Below are 18,987 nucleotides of genomic sequence, written 5' to 3' on the forward strand. Positions count from 1 at the left end.
AATATCATGAGTTGAAAGCGTTTTACTGGATTTTCCTTCACCAGGGACAATGAACGCGATTATCTGAAATTCAAGGTAGTCTAAGAACCTAAAGAGTTGAAAAGCTAACGGACATAATATAATATCCCAATCCATCTAAGGTCTACTTTGCCTAAACTGGTCAAATTTTAGTTACTTATAATTTTAAAATTTATAGTTGAACAATTTAACAAAGGTTTGTTTTGAATCATGTCAGTATCGAAGTTTTGACAACTGAGCTGATGCCACCCCAGGGGACTGATAGTCCAACAGCAGCAGTATCGATCCAATGCTGTTAGAAATAAAAACAACACTTTCTTTCTTGCATACGTCCGAAGCGTATATCTAGCTTTAGCCTTTTTAAGGATTGTTCAAAGCCGAAGATTTCAAACCCTATAATGTATCTTTAATGTCTTTGTAAATATTTTACAGATTTCATATTCTATTTGTCTGTGCTAATATTAAAACATTCAAAATAATACAATTATTACGATATGAATGGACTTTTAATAGGAATACCATTTTTTCCTTGTTATCGAAGAAGGCACCATTCATATCTTTTGGGAGATATAAAAAGTGCAAATATTTGTTTTTACATTTTATTCAAAATCAAATCATTTTTTGTCAAGCCCCAAATAGAAACCAGAAATTTATTGTATGAATAATGGGATTTGCCCATTTATTTCTCTGTCTTGTACTTCCCCTGCAGATCATCTAACATTTTGCTGATTTGAGATATTTGTTGTCGTTTGAAAAAAGTTGCAGTTTGAAATTTTGTGAAAAAGGGGGGGGGGGGGCAAACAACAATAGCTACCTGACATTCTCAAAAATTGTAGAGTATAACATGGTTATATACTTGACCTAGTGTCAAAAACATCTAATAAAAGCAAAGAAAACGAGCAATTTCAAATTTCTTATTTTACATTGGCTTTGTGAATTTCATAAGTTCTAGTTATAAAACTGGCATTCCATCATGACTAGGTTAAGGTGGTACCTAACTCTACAGGGAAATAACTCTGTAAAATTAGCTAAACGTTTTAATTACATTGTGTTGTTAATGAGATATTAAGCTTCTCAATGATCAAAATTAGTGTTTGTCAAACTGCTATATGACCAGTGTAATTTTTCTGATAAATTGGTTGGTTCAATTTTTTTGAAAGTTTTATATTTTTGTCAAAGGGTCAAGGTAAATATTTTGTCCACATTTTATGAAAATTAAACGAGCCAAATAAATTTTAGTCAAGGTGTTGGGTACCACCTTAACACAAGCATTGGTTCGTAAATAGGTCTTTTTCAAAAACCTTTTAAAAAAACTCAATAAATCAGTTCTTTTCATAAATGTAAATAATATTCTCCAAAGTAAGCCCATGTTGGACTTTTGTCAAAATATGATGATTTTATGCAATTTTCAGACCTAAAAGGTTTATGAAAACCTTGGCCGCCACCTCCGACTCAACTGCTTTGTAACCAAAAGATTCCAATTTTGTTAAAGAATTCGTCAATATAAAAACTTTACGGATCGTGGATGACGTCCAAGGTTAATTATGCCTAAAACGATTAAAAGTTTGGAAATAATTTACCAAAATTGACCTTAGAATTCAAATAATGTGTACATGTATTTAAGGGAGTCATAGCTTTATAAACTTTAATGGAAGGTGCCCAAAACATACATTTTTGTTTTAATAGTATTATCACAAGTATTTCTATGTCTAACGTGTAATTTTTTGGCTCGATTTAAAAATCATTAAACAATTTTGTGCCAATCTTAACCCTTCGCGAACCTTCTCCTTTGGCTCATCATGTAGAATTACCAGATGACAGTTTGTATGATTTCACCGTCTCTTTCAGAAGTTATCACTATTTTTGGTAGGGTTTTTTGTTCGACATGCCCTACCCCTTTTCGTTGTTATTTTAAGATAATATGACATTATCTTGACAAAAGATAGATCTCTTTATGAGTTATTACCAGCCGAGGCTGCATGGGATTGTTGTCACCACCTTTAAGATTTATATTCCCTTAAAAAAAATCTGTAATTTGCATATACCTTAAAAAAAAGTAAACTCGATCTGAAAATAGCAACATGTACATTAGCAGATGGCAATGTTAATAAATATAAACAGTTATTGTGTTATCAATCCTAATAACAGTTATTTCCTTTGTAAAATTATGGTCACTTTTTTGAAAAAAAAATATATTTCGAGAGTCGTATAGACATCACCAACCATCTTCAGTTCATGTGACATTTCATTTGAATACATAACAAATATCATACTTCCGATCTCGAATATTTTGGTTGATAGGGTCAAATGATAGGTTACAAATATCAGACTTTGAAAATGAAGACTTTTTTTAGCAATCTTTTTAACAAACAATTGAGATAATAGTTTTTGTTATTACTTTTTACTATTAGAGTTAGCTCCCCTTTAATGGCTAAGTGTATCTACAACATATACCATCTTTTAAACATACATATATACATACCCACAGGCAATGTACATTGATGGTGTTTATTGGCACGAAAACAATACTGTGAATATATAAGAGGATTTGGCAAAGTATATTTTAAAAACTACATAATGGTATGTAATGTTAACAGGGGTTTTATAAGACCAATAAAACTCAAGTATACTGATGTTTGATGATCTAACCTAAAACACTCTATCAGTATTTGAAACAAACACATTTGATTTTTGATAACACTATAATATATCTTCAGTGTAATGATTAGATAATTACTTTTTTAAATATTTAACTGTAGTGCATGAGGGATATATAATATTTATCTTTTTGGATAATACATCATAGTCATTTGCCACTTTCGATGGCGCAAATTTCAGCGAAAACATGTCAACTGTGGCAATGCACTGAAAAAAAGGGGAGTATTTTATTGCTATGAATGCCAACATGCACTGTGTGAATTTTGCCAACCGAAACATGATAAAATTCCTTCTGCCAACACAGTTACGAGCATTCAAAAAGTTGATCTTGCCAATTTCAATACAAGGTCGCAATGTAATTCGCACGAGAGGGATTTTCTTTTATATTGCACGAAATGTGGCGTTCTTATTTGCAGAGATTGCGTAACTACAACACACAAGAATCATTCCTTTTCAGACATTGCTGAAGTGGTATCAATAGAAAGAGAACTGGCGACAAACACATTACTACAACTTGAAGCTAAAATAGAAAACATGCTAGGCATTAAAGAAAATGTAAGATGCAATCATTTGGATAAATTGGAAATAGATAGTAAAAATGTGGTTGGTGATATTGAATCTATTTGTCAAGAGCTGACGGGTTTCGTTCAAACAATAAGAAATATTAGAATTACAGAAACGGAAGACAACGCAAAACTTGAGCGTCAAAATATCGAATCATTCTTACATAATATTGGTCATGTTCACAAGCAATATTCGCGTGTTTCTGCAGAACTAAAAAATATTTTATTAGAAAAGCACGATATAACATTTTTTATGTGTAACACAACTCTTCAAGGCAACCTTATATACCTAGACAATGTTCCTGATTCCCCTATATTTGAACAGATCGAACCTTTTGAGAAAAGGTTGTTCTATACAGATGCTGTTGCCTTTATTCAGTCAAAGGCTGATGACAGGTAGGATTACAGTTTATTTAGAGAAAAATCAAAATATGCATATCACTCTTCTTATCGATAAATATCGTAGACAATATATTTGTAATAACTATTTTTTTCTTACATTTATGCAGTTAATCTACACCATAAATTTCTTTTTCAGGCAATGGTTATGTAATTGCACATGTAAATAAAGTTCTGAGCAAGTTTTTTTTTAGCTTCTTTTAAAGATTGATTTATTCTACACTCCCATCTAAAATGGTATGATCATCGATGGTCATCCATGAAAATGAGCATTCAAAGATGCAGTTGCAAACAGGACAGCATCCAAAACGACACAAAAATAGACACACAAAAGAACATGTGGTCTTCATCAAGAGACACACTAACAAGAAAGACAAATCAACTTTCAAATCAACAATAAACTCTCAACTCTAGTACAAAATACTAGACAAAGCCTTGACCCCAAAAATGATCAAAAAGACAATCAACAGTACACAACACAACATAGAAAACTAAGACTGAGCAACTTGATATCCACCAAAAACTTGGGGTGATCACAGGTACTCCAACAGACCCTGTTCCTCGTGTGGCTACCATCGTGTTGCTAATGTTAAAAAACTGGAGATAAGTCAAATTTGGAAAAAAGATGAAAGGATTAAGGTAACGACGATTAGAAAATATCAGTTGTTATATGTAAAACACATATTCCATAATGGTCAAGTAACTCATGACTGCATCCATATAATGCACGAAGGGGTGATATCATCTGCATCACTTAACTGTTTTAGTTTAATAACTTCATTGTTAGCAGCAACCCTCCTTCAATAAAATGTGATCGGAAATACTTTACCTAGAATATCGTATCGTAAAGTTTTGTTTTTAACTGCCCCCACATTGCATATTTCTAGATGTTAGTCAAGATATGAGGCATACTTAACTACATCTGTTGTATACTTTATCTCAAGTTCGATTGGAAACATGTGAATTTCATTTTCATCAAAGTTTGAATGATTTAGTGAAAAGTAAAATAAAGAAAAATATAGAACTCCGAGGAAAACTCAAAACGGAAAGTCCCTAATCATATGTCAAACTCAAAAGTTCAAATGAATAACAACTGTCATATTCCTGATTTAGTACAGGCATTTTCTTATGTAGAAAATGGTCGATTAAACCTAATTTTAAAGCTAGCTAAACCTCTGACTTGTATGACAGTCGCATCAAATTTCATTATATTGACAACAATGTGTGAACAAAACAATCAGACATAATAGTTAACAATGTCAAAAATAGGATAAAAGCAGTCAACATTGTGTGATAATCTTAATCACTATAAAATAATAAGCAAATATCTAACAAAGAAGCACAATAGCACAACTGAAAGACAAGAATACAAAATTTTACAATAGCACAATAACACAATGACGGAATGTTTAAGTACAGAGCCACGTGAAATGTATCAAAGAAAACAAAAAGGCATATAGACAAAGCACAAAAGTACATAAGCAAAAATGAAACACAAGAATATAAAAATTATCATAGAACACTATCAAAATGACAGGATGTATAAGTACAGAGCAACATCACATGTATCAAAGAAACACAAAAAGGCATAATGACAAAGCACATCAACAAAAATAAAATAATTAGAGAATATCATCAATATATAGTGGAAAGTAAAGTTAAAGGTATTTCTTGATTAGTCTTATGTAGCCTTTACACGCATATGGTGTATCAAGTCATCATCCTAAAAACGTTTTCGATCGTATTTGAGGAATTTCATATTTACAACTAGAGGCTCTCAAGAGCATGTGTCGCTCACATGACTCTACTTGGATTTTTGAAAAAAGATAAAAATCATAACAGGTACTTAAATAATGCTTGAGGCCAAATTTGGCTTAATATTGCATTCCATTCTGTGGTTCTCCAAGAGAAGACATGTGTATGTATTTCTCATAGGGTCCTTTAAAATAAGTCAGAGTCCCATGTTAGCAGCCATCTTGGATGATGAATCCGCTACAAAGTAACAACAATTTGTCAGCACCTCATAAGGAACATTCATGCTATGTTTGGTTTCATTCCATTCAGTGGTTCTCTAAAAGAAGACATTTGTATGTATTTCCATTAGGGTCCTATGTTAAACTAAGTCCCCTGCTTTGGGCCATTGTGGGTGATGGATCGGCAACTAAGTAACAACACTTGGTCAGGACCACTTAAGGAACATTCATGCTATGTTTGTTTTCATTACATTCAGTGGTTCTCTAACATAAGACATTTTTATGTATTTCCCATAGGGTTCTATGTTAAATTAAATCCCCCGATGGCGGCCATCTTGTATGCTGGATCGGCTACAAAGTAACAACACTTGGTCAGCACCTCATAAGGAACATTCATGCTATGTTTGGTTTCATTCCATTCAGTGTTCTCTAAAAGAAGACATTTGTATGTTTTCTCCATAGGGTCCTATATTAAATTAAGTCCCCCGCTGGCGGCCATCTTGGGTGATGGATCGGCAACAAAGTAAGAACAATTGGTCAGCACCTCATAAAGAACATTCATGCCATGTTTGGTTTCATTCCATTAAGTGGTTCTCTAAAAAAAGACATTTGCATGTTTTTCCTATAGGGTCCTATGTTAAACTAAGTCCCCTGCTGGCGGCCATCTTTGATGATGGATCGGAAACTAAGTAACAACACTTGGTCAGCACCTCTTAAGGAACATTCATGCTATGTTTGGTTTCATTCCATTCAGTGGTTCTCTAAAAGAAGACATTTGTATGTATTTTCCATTGGGTCCTATGTGAAATTAAATCCCCCGCTGGCGGCCATCTTGGATGATGGATCGGCTACAAAGTAAAACACTTGGTCAGCACCTCTTAAGGAACATTCATGCCATGTTTGGTTCCATTCCATTCGGTGGTTCTCTAGGAGAAGTTCAAAATGTAAAAAGTTAAGGACGACGACGGACGACGGACGCCAAGTGATGACAAAAGCTCATTTGGCCCTTTGGGCCAGGTGAGCTAAAAACGAATTTCTTTGAAAGTAGGACGATTTAATTTTCATATTAATAATAGGTGCTTTAAATTGTTTATAAAGAAACAATATGATCTAGAGTATTTTGCAATGAGTATTGATTAGTGTTGAGGGTTATTTTTACCATCTATTGTTGTTGATTTAGTTTTATCTAAGACCTTAGTCCTTTTTCAAAAGATTTTTCTGTACGCTAGTTTGTGTACCTCTTGTAAATCTATCGATCACGATTAGATATTGGTGAGATTTGACAACATGTACTTAAACAACTTGATAATGGATGTTGAATTTTGGTATGACTATCAGGGACTAAAGTCAGGGACCTTGTCAGTAATTATTTTTATTTCTGATGAAAATATAAGTTGTCGCTTTTCGCTGTTGGTTTTATTCTGTCTTAATTACGTTTTACCATCATTTTGTTATTCATGAACTTGAAGATGATTTAAGAAATTATTCAGAAATATATAGTTTTTGTTTTGTATAAGTCAGATTTTGTTTAATCTTGTAGCATTTGTCAATATTGTGCCGACAAGAAGTTAACAATTGATGGGATTCAAAAAGAACAAAAATCCTGTGAAGAAAAGCTAAATAGGTAACATTCAGAATATATGCAATGAATGCAGTTCATAAAGCTTGGTTCTTTTTACCTGTGCTTACTGAAACACTAGAACTGTCATTGAAATTAAAAAGAATTATGAATAAAATGATTGTTTCATTAACAATTTAATCACATCGCAAATAAATTTGCATCATGAAAAAAAAAGAAAAACATTCGAAATACTACTAAATTATATCTTGGTACCTTTGATAACTATCTTAAACACGATAAGTTTCTTATATCAAGCACATTTACACATTTGCGCGAATTTTGGTCAAGCATTGTTTTTCTTTTTACACATTGTGACAGGGTTGGAGAGTTGTCTCATTGGCACTCATACCACATTATTTTTTATATCTATGTTTTAAAATCTTTAAACCATTTACATTTTAATAACATTCAAGTATGATACTCTTAATTTAACAATACAGATTCAACATTGTATTCAAAAAGTGTTGCAAAACCTCGGAGAAGGAAAAGATAACTGTGATAAAGTTTTCGTTTCCATTTTTAAAAGGAAAGATATTGACCACTAACTAAATCAGGCAACCCTTGTCATTGCCCGATTCAAATGTAAAACGGAATACAGAATATCTCCCTAAAGATGAACGGTAGTTGCCTGAGTATTTCCAAACAATTTTCATGGTCTTTTGTCAAAACGTAATATCTTCCGCAGTTGATTCTAGATGCACAACTGATTTAGTCTGATTAATTCTCATAATTCTTGTGGAGTAATCAGTGGTGCATTTATATTGAACAGAAGGAACAACTTACAAATGCAAATACACACAAACAAAACACTCGCACGCACAGACAACTGCGCCCGAAACACAATTTGATAATCTTCAACAATAATGTAAATGCAGTTCAATATGATCGTTATATGTTTCATATTTATAGCAAGCTTTAAATAGGTTCAAACAATAAAGACAAATAAGCTAATTAAACTGCAAAGAAAACTTAAGTATATGCGGAAAGTTAAACCGTCTATGTCTATAGTTTAGTTTATGTGGAGATAATAGAACAAGGCTGAGATTAAGATCAAGATCTAAGTATGTCAGTTTAGTAGAAACACATCGACGTTCGCTCCACTAAACCTGTCCTTAAAAATGAATCAAATCTCTTTCCTTAAAGTAACCATCTCTTAACGTCTGTATTCAGGATAACGAGGCAATCGTTTAGTTTTAGGATTTCTTTTCGTTTCTTTTATCATGTATGAAAGGACATTTCGAAATCAAGATCCGTGTATTAAAAGGTTGAATACAAAGATTAGTTTGTTTATGCAACATTTCTACCTTAACTTAAATACAACAAGATAGTTATATTTTTGAAGTCATTATCATTTTTTCTCATAATATATAAACTTAAAACATTTCTTTTTAGAGCTTTTCTGAATTTGCAGAAAAGTTACGATGAAATTAAGACGTTCAAACAGAAGATTGAAACTTTGGAAAATAAAAACAGAGATATGGAGTTGAAGTATGTTTTACAATATCATGAATATGTACAACTAATTTACAAAATCTGAACTAGATTAATTAAATTTTTAATGTGTTTTCATTAAAGCAGTACAACCATAAATGCATAGCCCGATTACTTCCTATGTTAAATTCTGCAATTGCAAGCGCTTAAAAGGCAACTTTGTCTATAGTTTTTTTTTTAAATGCCAGTCATTTTATGTCAAAACTTTATTCTGAATTGTGCTGAAAATTCAACATAGTTGTGATTCTACGATGGACACATTAATTGCTGCCAACAATGACAAAAGTAGGACCACATTAAAGAAAGCAAAATAATTTGCCTTTTTTCAAACCCTTATCATTTCTTATTTTGAATTTTAAGATCAAAATAATGACTTAAAAATAAAATATCATACCACAAGATGCACACATCGTTATTTATCATATGTATATCTATTAAATAATAAATCACCAAATCCCTTCAATGATTCTGAAATACACTGTAGATGTTCAATATATATTGATAGTAGTGTGATTCATCGCCAAACATAGTTATTTTGAAAAGTAATATGTTAGCTTATGTACCCTTTATCCGGATATTTCTTTTTGCAAACTTCATTTAAACACTAAACATACAAATTGGAGCAGCAGTTCGGAGTGATCTTATACTAGAATTACCAGTAAAATATTAGTAATGTCATTCCGAATGGAACGGAAGTTTAAAAAGAGAGGTGAAAGATTCAAGAGGGATATTCAAGCTCAGCTCATTAGTTGAAAATCATCTGACAAAGCTATGGCTAAAAAAGCAAAAAAAAAGACTAAAGTATAACAATAGTACACAAAACACCACATAGAAAACTAAATACTAAACAAAACGAACCCCACCAACACAGGGTTTCATCTCAGGTGCTCCGGAAGGATGAGAAGATCCTTTTCCATATGTGACACACCACATCGTTTTGCCCATGTAGGTTAATACCTGGTGATATGAATACATCTGTAGATTACATTCGTGTAAAAGTTCCTGTTTGAAGTCAACCTCATGTGAATAAAGGAACAAGTCGGCAAGAAGATTAGTAATAACCAATTTTTGCCAAAATAACCAACGATTGCTTATTCTATAACCATTTAGTATTTGATTTTAATGTAGATATTGATAAGATTTTTGAAAATTGATTACATGAAACACATTTTTCTGCTTGATTTCGAGGAAAATGCAGTTTACAATTTGTAAGTATATTTCGAAGAAATTTCTAACCACGTTTAAAAATTAACTGCTTGCTATTTTTTTTCAGTAATGGAGTAAAATAAAATGTCTTGGATAAAGCATTGTTTCTTTTCTTTTCTTCATTGAATTTACGCAATACATGCAACAACAGATTACATTTCTTGACATTTATTAAGCAGTCTAAAAGTGTTAACGTTGTCACTTTTGTAATAATTGTTTAAATGATAAAGCTTTTATTGTACATTTTGCCTTTAGTACATTTACAGTATATACGTTACCATTCTTACTTTAGAATTTTAGAGAAACTCTAAAATAAAATTGTTCATGAAAAACGGTTATTTATTTGGAAAAAAAACTTTCCAATGTCAATTCTTACGTTTACCGACAAATTCATGTTTCATAAATAATTGACGATTCTTCTCCAGATGTTATGTCTCGCGATACGATTTCATTATTACAATGCCATGATTAACGAAACTTCTGATAACGACACATTTAAAGTACATAGTCACATAAACATTGCGTTCTTTAAATATATTTCTACTGCATTTAATTTCACAAGATGTTGTTACGTAATCGACACAACACTGAAAACTTCCCTTACAGAGATCGAGGCATCTAATTGTTAACATTGTGAGACTATTTAGATTTGAAATTAAACACTCAATTGTTTTGTAGAGCTATGGAGAAGGACAAAGAAGAAAGCATACTAAATCAGAAGATCAAAACTTTGGAAGCTAAAGTGAAACAAATGGTGTATGTTCTGAATATTATATCTTAGACGATTACGCAAAAACAAAATAACACGTATCAACGTTTTATAAACGTCGTAAGTTTCAACTGTTTTCCCCTTAAAATACACACACACTGAAGGAAGGAAAAAATTATGCTACAAAAAAGTATAATAACCGTAAGTAAACTATTGTGTTTAATTTGTTTGTTTTAAACTCAAATTACAAAACAAAGATTTTGATATGAATCCTGATATTTCATCTGTAAATAAAACTTTTATACCACATTACGCATATCTTATATAAAATGTATACATCATCAGATCGACATAATACGAGAAAAGAACTATCCCTGTTGAATATATTCCTGCATGTAAATTGCTTCTTTCTTTTAAAGATCAAAGAACATCACACATTCAGAAGGTAAATATTTTCTTAACTTTATGTAGAATACATTGCATACTCTTAATAACTTTTAGAGAACTGTTGAAGTCATATTATAAATGTCAGTTTTAGGTTTATTACAGTTTCTTTTACAATAAATATACATGTATATGTTTATACAGATAACTAATAAGATGATAAACAACGTCAGTACCAATTATTTATACTTTATGACCATCGGGTATTATGTGTGAAGTTGATACGGAGTATTTATCAACAAGGTATTGGTATCTTAACGATGAACCGTTTGTTTTTATAAAAAGGACGAGACGTTCTTTGACATACTTCTGGTTCATCAACTACTCAGACACTGTTGACGTTTAACAAAGTCTGAGAAGCAGCTGCAAGCTCTTGCATACCAAAAAAGTTAAGAAGTGTATGTCCCATATGCAGGTGAAGTTGGTATATCGCTACTAAGGTGGAGGACATTGATAATTTAAAAATTAATATCGTCTCGTTCGTCATGGTTTCTGGTTCTGAGACGACCGCGTATGTCAAATTCGAGGTATAGTCTAAATATGAGACAGAGGGAGCCGAGTATGGTGTTTCTTCAATTTCTAGTTGTGGGGATATATTGATGGAATACAATCAGAAAATTGGAATTGTTAATGGAAAGAACATCATCAATTTATCTGAATTAGAAATTAAATTATATCACAGACTGGCTTTTTATCGATTTATGAATTTAATCGAACAGCAGTATACTACTGTTGCCTAAATTTTACCTTCTTCTTTTTGAAAATAGTTTGAAGGAACTCCGACTCAAATGAAAATTAGAAGAAGTCGGAATGTAGAGGAGCACAGTTCGTTCCCATAAGAATGCCGACAATTTGTTTACAAATTCAACATTTAAATTCAACAAATATGTTGACAATAATAATTTCCACATACTGATCACCTGTTCCTCTGTACAACATGTTTTACTTTTTTGTTCGCTATAAAATAAATATAACGTATGGTATCCCAAGGTTATAAATCAAGGTGCGTCCTCCAATTTGTTGTTTAAGGAAATATTCATAGTTATCCCTTTCTACTTTTCGCGTGCGAGTGCTGCCTTATAGCGGCACGAGCCTGCTCTTTTTCAAAATCTACAAGGTTTCGAAGCTTAGTCCTTAGTCAAATGCTTAAGCTCGAAAATTGACAGGCAGTAAAAAAGGAAGCGTTCTAATGTAATGTTATCCTAGCGGATGATATTGATGTGAAAGAAGGTCATCAAATCTCCTAGATGGTGATATGGATTTGGAAGATATTTTAACATAGAGCCGATGGTAATGTTTTCGTTTGTATCGTAAAGTAGTAATAAATAAGATCACAACATTTACATCACTACAGGCTTGATCTGAAAAATTTCCTACTCTATCCTTCGTGTTATTATTGCAACCATATTGCATTACAGTTCCTCGTTATCTTATCCAGAAATTTTTACTAACTTTTCGAAATTAAATACCAAGAAAGGGCTATATGTGTGATGATAAATCTTTTTCGATAATGTGTACTCTAAAAGAGAAAGACGGATCATGGTCCGGTTGATAAAAATTGTTATAATGAACTCTTAATGAAGGATCTTTATTATCCGACCGGTGGTGATTCATTCTTTTACGCTAAGTGTGTCTAATTTCACCGACAGGAAGTAGTACACACAAAGAACATTCAATTCCAATGATTGATTGATTGTTGGTTGCTTAACGTCCAGTGGCAAATATTTCATGCATATTCATGACGAGAACAAGTTCACAATAAATTCAGTAGGTAGGTTGTCATACTGGAGGCCATTTCAGATGATGGTCGGGGAAATTTGGACTACCACTGGAAAATGAGAGTATATTGGATAGGGACAGAAATTTTGCCTTGCAACTGGCCACCTACGGGCCCTCAAAGAGTTGTTGCAAGGGTCCTTAACGTGCAAAGAACGTGGCACTCTCTTTACACGATACGTCGGATGGATTTAATGTCCCCTTTCTGACCGGACGTGACTGCGAACTTAATACATCCCGCACAGCCAAACGGACGTCCCACTTCGGCATGCGTTATACTGCCTGTCGGGAGAAGACCAAGTGACCATATTTCTATTCCCCAGTCACCCTTGGGGTGACACTCAATTCCATGTACATTGTCCGTGGAATAGCCCAGAAGCTGAAATGATTAAGTACAATTAGTTTTTATTGTTAAGTTACAAGTAAAATTAGGATACATATTTACATATTTTTCCTTTTTTTATTTTTACAAGAAAAATGAAAGTTGTTGATTCAATCGTAGCAGGTGTATTTAAACAGTAAACAATGTTAATTGGACATGGTTTTAATTTATGAAAAGTATTTGAATTTTTTAAAGTAGTACATACCATAAACATACGTTAGACCTCAACAATTAGCTTGCCCGGTCCGAAAAAAATCTAAAGTCAAACACTTATGGAAATAAGTCGTTCATAAAACAGTTGAATATACAGCCATTTCAAAACACGATACAGGTATGCATAATAAATACTGTGCAAATATATGCCACATCTGTATGTAAGCTAGAAATATATTTACTTTTAGATCTACCGATGCTATCTCTATTAGTGGCACGAAGGTTAATCAAAGGTGAGCAGGTTGTTTTAAGTTTATAACATTGGACTATAATTAGTTAAAAAAAAACATTTATTGTTTATAATTTCTCACGATCTGTCACAAGCTAACACTTATAAAATAATATTATCGAATATCCCAATTTTCTTTCAACGTAACATCATAAAATTGTTGTTCCTTAAGAATCCATGTTTTTCAACAGCATAATATGTATTCTGTTCGCGTCTACTAGGTCAAATTGGTACGTGTGTGTTCTATGGACGCTATGTTAACTTACGTTTTAAAGGTAGAGATATGACCACTGAATTGATTAAAACAATTATCCATACAATGTTATATTCAGATACTTAAACGTTTCGTATTTGTGGCTTTTTAAGTTTGAAGTAATTTTTGTTCATCCTAATATATCGTTTAAATCATACGGCTGTCAGCTGACAGTATTTAAAAAGTTAACGTAGCAAGTATGTTTTGTTATATTTTCACAAAAAAATCTTATAAGAGTTAGACTTAAATAAATTTAAACTCAAGAATGAATTAAGTAAGTATGACCTTTGATAACTATTTATACCACTGGGTAGATGCCCCTTCTGGTGGACGTTTTGTCCCCGAGGGTATCACCAGCCCAGTAGATGGTCATTTTTATACATTTCCTGTAACAAAACTTTGAATTTTCAGGAAAAACTAAGGATTTTCTTAAATAGATTACCATAGCCGTATTTGGCACAACTGTTTTGGAACTTTGGTCCTCAATGCTCTTAAACTTTGTACTTTCGGGTTAACAGCTATTTTGATCTGAGCGTTACTGATGAGTCTTATGTATACGAAACACGCGTCTGGCGTATTAAATTATAATCCTGGTACCTTTGATAACTATTTGTTGTGGAGTGATATTCAATCAATGTATTTGTTTATCAATGTTATTTAAAGTACCTATAAATCGACTCTGCTTTTTTCAAATTTTAAGTTAAAATTACTACTTATACTGAAGATTTTAAAACAATATGATAGGTCAGGTACAGTCTGTTGTTAATTGAAATTCACAATTTCACATTTGATGTGTTGTGTAATAATTATCAGCATATAAGGATGTGAATTACTCAATTAGTTGAAATTGACTTATAACACTCAATAAATTCAGCAATTATCTTCCAAATCAAAAGATTTAAAGGACAGCAACCTTACGGAAATATGTCTGGCATGGAACATTCTACCATTCAATAATATCAAAACATACCACAGATTTACTATAACATTATAATTACTGTCCTAATATATATGCCAAGGCGAGTGGGTGCCACGATATCTCAGTAGCATGAGTTCGAATCCCGGCGAGCGAGAACAAAAAATTGATTTTTTGCAAATTTACAGATCTAACATTATTGGGCTGATGTTTAAATGAATTGTATATATTGTGTTCCGGATATTCCTGCTTTCTATAACACTTTAATTCATCTAATGTTTTATTGCGTAATTTTTCTGTAATTGTAATTATTCCTGACGCTAGACTTAAAGACATCTTGCATGTTTTTGAGAGTTTGTGGACATTCTGTTATTGTGAAACGAAGTATGGATTCAAAGAATTTTAACCGGAGTAAAAATCTGTTGAAGATAAATTCGAATTTCAAATAATAAAATAGTCGTCAAGATAACGATACCATTTTTCTAGGCAATATTTTGTTATTCCTAAGTCATCCGGGTCATACTTGTGTAGACTGACAAAAGTAATGAGTTCTGAATAAGGATTTACAGTTTTTGGTAGATGATTTAAAAATTCTGAATAGTCTCATCTAAAACTGGGAACCGCACGACATAAAGGTTTAAGCACAATGTCTGTAAAGTGATTTATATATTGTGTCATGCTGTTGGGTCCACCCACAATAGGTCGAAATTTCAAATCAAATTAAAAGTTCGATGTACATGAAGTACATGCTGTATAATTGGCTGTACTGTTCTGTTGTGATTTTTTTGGTAAACTAAGGATGATCTGCAATACCTACAAACTATTTAGAATTTAAAACTCAAAACTATTTCTTGTATATATCTATTTTTCAAGGACGAGGGGAGATTCAAATGGGAGGACACAACGGAATAAAAAAAAAGCAGAGAAGAGAAAAAGAACAAGAAAGGAAGAAAGAATGGACAAATTAAGAACATAACAAGAAATTTGAAAAAAGATAATAAACTTGCTAAAGAGGAGCCTTCGTCGTATATTTTTAAAACCGAGATTGTGTCAAAGATGTATTACAAACAAAAAATGATAACATAACGTTATTTTACCATTTCTCTTATTCACAATAAAAAAAAATATATTCCTTTTGTAATTATGTTTTAGTGATAAAACAAAACATCCACTCTCTATATTTTATTATAAAATAATTAGTTGTACGTCCCCATAATGTTAATGTGACAATACATACATCTGTTATAAAACATGGTCAACACCATGGCATAAAGAAAAATAATGAACAAGCAAGCAACAGTGTACAAATCGCTACAAAAAAACTAAAGAGGCATACCAAAAATAACTGTGAAGTTAAGTGAATGCTGATTTTCCAGTTGCATCTGTCTTCTGTTGCTCCTTTAAAAGAAAAACGCAAACGATGGAGAACAGTATTTTTCATATAATTATGAAAATTGTACATATTTTTAAGTTTGGGATCTGGGTCAATATCCCTATTGCGTCTCAAAATGAGGAACTCAAAAGTTGTGTGTAAAGAAAAATCTCAGTGTAGTGATATTGGACATGTTTCTATTTGCATCAAGTGACTGATCTTAGCCATGTGTATTGATTTGGAAAGTAGAGGTACATAGAATAAATGTGTAAAAAACTATGAAGCTATTAAATGTGTTCAAACTATTAAATTTTCAAAGAACTTATTGTGTTAAAAAAGGTGATTTTACCATGCAGAGCCGCATCACAAAAGGATTTTCGGGTTATGTTAATTTATGAAAAAAAACACTCCGAAAATTAAACAACAAATGTGAAAATGTCTCAGCTTCGAAACAAGCCATCAAACATATTTTACAAGTTACAATATGGACTGAGCTATAGAATAAAATGTTACAATTACCGTCTATTGGGAAACAATTGTGCATATTGCTCCGTCTGGTTATGGAATTGTTTGATCATGAGTGATTTATATATTTCATATTTCAAAATTTTCTGATCATTGTAGATAACTTTTAATTGTTAAAAACATTTTGCGCCATCTAGACATTTGAGTATTTGATATAATTTCCAATAGATTATTTTTGTTTTTTAATATTAATTTTGACTGCAACCTCTGTTTGGAAATTTAGCAAATGTTGGTTGCAGAACACTTTGATCATTAGTGTAAATTATATCTTATTTTGAAAATATGTATTACGTAAACATTACAATATAATGGAAAAACAAGGGATTTTTCACCATTACAAAACCTCTATCATTTAATATGATAATAGGTGGATGGTGTCATAAATATTTTTTATTTCAATTTAATTTAAGCATAATGATATGTATCATCACCATACAGTAAGTTATTCAGGATAAAGTTTCCATGTAATATCATTTTGTTATTGCGGGGAACGCAATAACAAGTGGTCAGATGTTTACAGTTTTAAAAGGTATCAGTAACTATTTTTTTATCCATACAAATGGACAATTAGACCACTGCTCTCAGTTCTAATTATAGTATGCCAAATTTGTCCCAGGTAAACCACTGTAAATATATTTTAGGACAACCCGCGTTTTCCTTTTAATATATAAGGAAGAGTTTGAGTATTAATTGGAACAGTAGAAAGAAAAACACTGATATGATATAGTGCATTCGTGCAGAAATGTGAGGCACATTAAAGCATACAAATGTGATTGACAAATGTTGGTAGCTACTGGATTTGAAAGGTAGCCTGGAGAGTAATTGTTGACCATCTGACGAAACAAAATATATAAGCTTGTGAATTGTTTGCCTGTCAACTCTACTGCAGACAATTTTTCTCGGAATAAATTAAGATCCCCTCTGACGTTACAGCCACATTCAACGTTTGAAGCACGTTTTAGAAGGTTCTCAATTTCTATTATTCCGAAAGTCAGACAAAGATATCTTATGTTTGCGTTCAGTAACGGATGACCTACATTAACAAGATCAATTACATTCTTTTTATTAGCAATCACTAGACCTTATCAGGAATTCGAATTTCCTGTAATATGAGTACATATAGGTTCGTAAATAAACTGAAACATATATTATTTGATTATGTTTTTCATTTGGACGTTATTTGGTTTCAGATAGTATTCATTGAAGGCCCCTAAAATGACAACGTTTTCAACTCCTGTATCAATTTGTTGATCCAGATAATGTTCAAAATAGCGTACAAGAATTATCATCATAACCTGGAGGTCTAAAGATTTAACCTATGAATACTTAGTAACTTTCAACTAAAATCTCAACTCAAAGACTTTCTGTATCACTGACATCTAAATTATGCCTTTGTTAAACATGTAGTTTATGTTTAACATCAATGGCTACACCCTACTTTAATCATTGGTTGTGTCAAATGTTTTCCAAAAGCGTAAAGATCCGAATAATGCCTAAAATCATCATAAGTTGACAATGTCTCTAAAAAATGCTCATTTAGGAAACTATTTCGTTTTTATTTAATCTAACATAAAGTCTTCTGAAATCGATTCTTATAGAACGAAATTGTGGTCCAAAACATGCATTCATGTCATGTTATGATGTCATTTTAGTGTTATATTAAACATTGCCATAAAAGTGCGAAGTTTAGCTATCTAAAAAAAAGGCTCAACTGACCAGTTTTTCTTAGAATGTCCTGTACCAAGTCAGGAATATGACAGATGTTATCTTATAGTTCGTTTCTGTGTGTGTTGTATTGTCACAGTTTGTTTTTTGTTCACTTCAGTGTTTCTGTTGTTTCGCTGTTTTCCTCTTATGGTTGATGTGTTTCTCTCGGTTTTAGTTTGCTGTCCGGATTTTCTATCTCTCAATCGATTTATGACTTTCAAACAGCGGTATGCTACTGTTGCCTTTATTTATATAGAGCATATTATGAAATAAAATCTATAAGAGAAAGAAGATGCTCAGTTAATTTCTTCTTCTGATAGAAAATAATACATTTCTGCACCTACTTATACATGTTAAATTGGGAATACAAATGTTGACAAAAATACTTCAAACATTTTTAAGTGTTATTTTCCTAAAACCAGGTTCATCGGGGCACACAAAGAAAAAAGAAAAGAATTTAAACAGGTCAAAAAGTAAAATATAACATGCTAAACAATATTCTGATCCTTTTTTGATGAAAAAAAATTGTTGT

This window comes from Mytilus galloprovincialis, chromosome 10 (genome assembly GCF_965363235.1).
Source record: "Mytilus galloprovincialis chromosome 10, xbMytGall1.hap1.1, whole genome shotgun sequence".
NCBI classification, from domain to species: Eukaryota; Metazoa; Mollusca; class Bivalvia; order Mytilida; family Mytilidae; genus Mytilus; species Mytilus galloprovincialis.